Below are 6,000 nucleotides of genomic sequence, written 5' to 3'. Positions count from 1 at the left end.
CTGTGTGGAGGCTCCTTTATCCCAGAACAAAGGATGTGAGTGAATCGAGCATTATGATTGGCTCTTATCGAATTACTGTTGCCGCCGGTATCGAGGCACCGTCCGCCTTTTTTCCTTCTGCAGACGAGACTTTCAGTCGTTATTTTACATATATCTTTATATTGCACTGGGAATTAATTCCTACAAACTAACCTACATAACATCAAATACAGAAAGACGCCTACTCAATTACACTGCTCTCCCATCGAGGACAGGAGCTTGAATATTAGGACGTGAAACCAAACTACAACCCATCATTACATCACAGCGTACCGTATTGATGTAGTAAACGTACAATTCGTATCCTGCGCTAAACAAAAGCATCCGTTTTACATCATTTGAACATATACTGTGAATACAGACAGTACCGTATATACAAGGTGTTACAAACTTTCAGGAAACATTCCTCACACACAAATAAAGAAAAGATATTAAGTGGACGTGTGTCCGGAAACGCTTAATTTCCATGTCAGAGCTCATTTTAGTTTCGTCAGTATGTACTGTACTTCCTCGATTCACCGCCATGATTTCATACGGGATACTCTACCTGTGCTGTTAGAACATGTGCCTTTAGAAGTACGACACAACATGTGGTTTATGCACGATGGAGCTCCTGCACATTTCAGTGTAAGTGTTCGTACGCTTCTCAACAACAGATTCGGTGACCGATGGATTGGTAGAGGCAGGCCAATTCCATGGCCTCCACGCTCTCCTGACCTCAACCCTCTTGACTTTCATTTATGGGGGCATTTGAAAGCTCTTGTCTACGCAACCCCGGTACCAACCAAATGTAGAGACGCTTTGTGCTCGTATTGTGGACGACTGTGATACAATACGCCATTCTCCAGGGTTGCATCAGCGCATCAGGGATTCCATGCGACGGAGGGTGGATGCATGTATCCTCGCTAACGGAGGACATTTTGAACATTTCCTGTAACAAAGTGAAGTCACGCTGGTGCGTTCTGTTGCTGTGTGTTTCCATTCCATGATTAATGTGATTTGAAGAGAAGTAATAAAATGAGCTCTAACATGGAAAGGAAGCGTTTCCGGACACATGTCCACATAACATATTTTCTTTCTTTGTGTGTGAGGAATGTTTCCTGAAAGTTTGGCCGTACCTTTTTGTAACACCCTGTATACCCCTCACAACACTAGTTATTTTCCCTCAGCCGACGATCACAAGTCATCTAACAACAACGCATGAGCAGACTACCCTCAGCGGACCGAAGTCACTCACAGAACTGTCCCACAAATACGGGATAATTTCCCATCGGCACAAACACGTTAATGTTTCTGCTCCGAACATGCTTCCTTGCTTGCTCGCTCTTCTATACACATCTCCAGACTCGAGGATTACAAGAACACACGTATTTTCGCATAGTTCACTATAATATTATACCATTTTCGTGGTACTTCTCGATATCAGGCACTAGGCAGCATCCTGCCGATCGCTCACGCAGCATAACTCCGAATACTGTATATAGACTGGGAATTATTTCTATACAAACCCGAAACTTAAGCTAGGTGGAGCGTATCTAGACCGCAGAGTAACTAGAAGCAAACAGACGAAAATTGATATTTCCTTCCACGAATATCGATCTCGGTGATGTAACAGACTCCAAATCATCCCTATAATTTACAAGGTCAACTAAGGTGTTTCTCATCTCTAGAGACCCGTCAAACGTGTCTTCCACATGCTAGATGCAAACCCCACAATCGACCTTCTCTCAACTAAATAACGGCGCGAAATATGCAGAAGCAGTCAACCGAACAATTTACATGAGAGGGAATAACGGTCCAGCGCAAACACACATCCATACACAACCTCCTCAAATTTCCACTTGATCATGGAAGCCGCCAAACACATACTAAGTATTAGTCGTCTAGAGGATGGCAAAGTTAACTCAGATACATTCCTACACTCCAACAGGTCTCTGCATTCGGACAGCTGCTGCCGTTAACGGGAAACGTGAATCATTCCCGCACCGGTCGTCGGCGCTGCAGGCAAAATACGCACAGGTAGAATCAATCGTCCTAAGAAATGAGTCTCATATATATTTTGTCCCTGTACTTACAACTAAATGTTACGATCGCGGTCTCAATTGAACGGCATTCGACAATGAGCGAAGTGTCGGAGATACACCCTGCTGAAGGCTGTGGCTCTGGAAATGGAAATATCTGTACCTTCCTTATGACTGGACAAAGTCATTTCCTTTATACATGTTGGAACACAAACACATACATTGTAAGCCTGATGCTCAAATGCGAACGTATCACGCGCCCCCCACTACTACTAATTATAATACTTGACCAATAAATGATTCCACACAATGCAAAACAATACTGACCGAAAAGCTACGATGGGTGGGCATGTCTCTTAGGTTTTTCTTGCGTGTACTACCACTATGTCGTAGAAAGAGAGATGCAAACGGCCAGATGTTGAAAAAACCAGATTCTCAACAACTACTGTACGTTAATGTAACAAGTGGTCTTAGTTCTACAGGTGCACACAGGTATCCATGTTAAAAGCTATACACGCTTTACAAATTGCAGTACTACATTATCTCTGAATGAGGTGGTTTTTTCCGGACAAATACCCTGACGGTGATCGTAGGAATGTTTATTACCAGACCAACACGTAGCCCTCGATGCAACCTCGTGATAAAATTACAGCAATTTGAAAGTGATTCGGCTAAGGAATATGGTATGTAAGCGGTATTTACGACTCCCTCACGCCGCCCAAGCTAGATAATTCTATAGTATTTGTAGCGCATTCTGTCTCGATACCATGTCAGAGGTTCCGCAATATGTCCGCTGAATTATGGGCGATGACTGATTGAGAAGGAACACAAACTGTAATAGTAGACGATGTGCTGATTGAGGTCGTAAGAAAATGTACACTAGTTTCTTAGATCTCTAGTGATACGCTATCTGCTAGAAATGATGTCTGGGATTTGGAAACAGGTCTTTCCATTCAAGCACATACCTGCGTTGCATCATACTGACAATTCCTTTAATGATTACAACCACTACTCAATCATATTTCTGGCACTCCCATATCTCGAAATGAGTCACCTTTCCTGAGCCTAGCTGCTACAGTAATATTCCAACGTGGTTCTAGTCACCCCCTATGCATCTTGCAACTGACCCCATTTCAACAGCTTTTCGCATCTGATCGTTCCAATTTAAGTCGGAACTTAGCAGAAGTCGGAGAAAGGCATATCCACCCCCTTCTTCAACCCGTGTAGAAACAGAACGACCTGAGTTAGCGCAACAGGACCGTGTTTTGACCATTCGATGGAAATGCGCGCAAGGTGGTATGTATCCAAAAGAGATGCAGATACTACAGTCCGAAGCAGATCCGCATCCCTTCAAATCAATCAGTCCAACATGCTATCATCGTTATTTTCTATCCAAACAGAGAAAAATTACAAATTATAAAAGGTCCACTAACTTCATCCGATATAGGCACTGATGCTGGTGCAATGACGCAAAATGGCGGTGTGGTCCAGTGTGGAGAAACAGGTTTTGCAATGCTTCCCAGAATAGCGCAGCATGCAGCCCTCCAAGCATTCCTAACGGTATACCCCGTCCCTTACCGAATTTACACATCAAACTGCTGCTGCTACTGCTGCCTCTGTGGCACGATCCTATTAAATACACAGCCACTGCAGGGGCCACTTTAAAGTTTGATCACCTGTACTCTTGGTGAATGATCGTATCCCACAGACCATACTAAGTCGCAAAAGACACTCCCTCTGGTCCTGTTTAGTTGTTTGAAGCACAGTTTTCTAACGCACTTTTGAACAAAGCCAAACATTTCGTTTTTCTGCCACGCGTTAGGCAGGTGCCAGATTCTAAACTGACATTAAGAGGTTCTGATCCATGACCTTTCGCAGGAAACTACACATTCCATGGTGTAAATCATGTTCATACGGCAGACAGCATAACACGCCACACATAGGCTGATTTTAAGTAAAAGACAGTGACAACGTAAGCAAACTGGAAGAGTTTTATGGCGTTGGCATAGGTCTCCAAACTACAGTCTGAAGATGATTCACGGTCTCTACGTTTATACGAGTCTCTCACTCACATGGAATAGCTGATGGCCCTGCGTCCCATTTCAACTGATTCCTCATATTGCACTCATGTATGTGTTCAGTGTTTCGGTGCTATCCACCCCAGAAGGTACTGTCCATACACCAAAATCTTTCCCCAACTCAAGAGAGCGATATCAGTCAATCATTATGTTGTAACAAACAGTGTGCCAATGCACAGATGGGATGGAAAAGACACCATCGATGTACTCTAATAATAAGCATCACAGTTGATACTGCAAACAATTTTAGCAACTTTACATTAACTTCAACACCGACCAACAATATGACAGCATGTTTCCCATTTTCCGTATCATAGCTAATCCACCCTTTCTCCACTTTGCGAGTATCATTGTGAACATGGGTAGATGACTGTGCACTACATCCATTCAGTGTTAATTCTCGAACACATAAGTCATCAAAGTATAGCAGACAGCACTTCACATATTTCTATCACCTCGAGAATAGTGTTTAATTTACGATCTATCTCTCTGTGCATGGGAGTCACGCTGCATTCTCTCCATCTTAGGGTAAAATTAAAGAGTGAAGGATCCTCCTCACACTGTCGTTGACCAACCTGCCCTGCAGCACTGTTAGCAAATTAATCTGCAACCGACCAGAAGAAGCAAAGCATGCTTTGCAGGATATGAATTGTACATTTACTACATCGGCTCAGTACGCAGTGATATATTGGTGGGTTGGAGATCGGTTTCGCGCACTATTATTTATGCTCCTCAGTGAGAGAGCAGTGCAATTGAGCAGGAGTCTTTCCGCATTTGACCGAGTGTAGGGTATGCTGTGATATATTGATGGATTGGAGGTCAGTTTCAAATTCTAATATTCAAGCTCCTGTCCTCGATAGGAATGCAGTGTAATTGAGTAGTAATCTTTCCTTATTTGACGTTATGTAGGGTAGGGACTCGAACTCAGAACCTTTGCCTTTTGCGGGCAAGTGCTCTACCGACTGAACTACCCAAGCACGACTCACGCTCCGTCCTCACAGCTTTACTTCTGCCAGTACCTCATCTCCTACCTTCCAAACTTTACAGAATCTCTCCTGCGAACCTTGCAGAACTAGCACTCCTGAATGGCTAAGCCATGTGTCCGCAATATCCTTTCTTTCAGGAGTGTTAGTTCTGCAAGGTTCACAGGAGAGCTTCTGTCAAGTTTGGAAAGTAGGACACCCGGTACTGAGAGAAGTAAAGCTGTAAGGAGGGGGCGTGAGTCGTGCTTGGGTAGCTCAGTCGGTAGAGCACTTGCCCGCGAAAGGCAAAGGTCCCGAGTTCGAGTCTCGGTCCGGCACACAGTTTTAATCTGCTAGGAAGTTTCATATCAGTGCACAGTCCGCTGTAGAGTGAAAAGTTCATTCTAGTTATGTAGGGTAGTTTGTAACATTTGACTGCCTGCGCAATATGGCAATCTCTGTAAGATAAGTGCTGAAAGTCTCGTCTGCAGAAGGAAAAAAGGTGAACGGTACTTCGATATCGGCAGCAACAGCAGTTTGATAAGAGCCAATGATAATGATCGATTCATTCACAACCTTTGTGCTGGGATATAGGAGCCTCTACATAGCGGAGGTTCCGTTATTGTTTGTTGAAAGCAGGTAGGGTAACACGTGATGGACGGGGTACCACGTTAGGTCCGCGAGGATGACTGTATTCGACGTTATTCAGCGTTATTTTCGTAAATAGGTTATGTTAATGCAGGAATTTCCATGCATACAAGCTGAGACATCAGGACAGCGTGCTTTAACTGTCGCTGGGACGGTATACAATTTACGCGAGGTCGACTCGGTTTTTTATTTTTTACATAGTATAAGATTGAGAACCTTGTTAGATGCGCTTGTGAAGGTTTGTAGCTACGC

Source organism: Schistocerca piceifrons, chromosome X (assembly GCF_021461385.2).
Source record: "Schistocerca piceifrons isolate TAMUIC-IGC-003096 chromosome X, iqSchPice1.1, whole genome shotgun sequence".
NCBI classification, from domain to species: domain Eukaryota; kingdom Metazoa; phylum Arthropoda; class Insecta; order Orthoptera; family Acrididae; genus Schistocerca; species Schistocerca piceifrons.
This window is presented reverse-complemented; position numbering follows the sequence as displayed.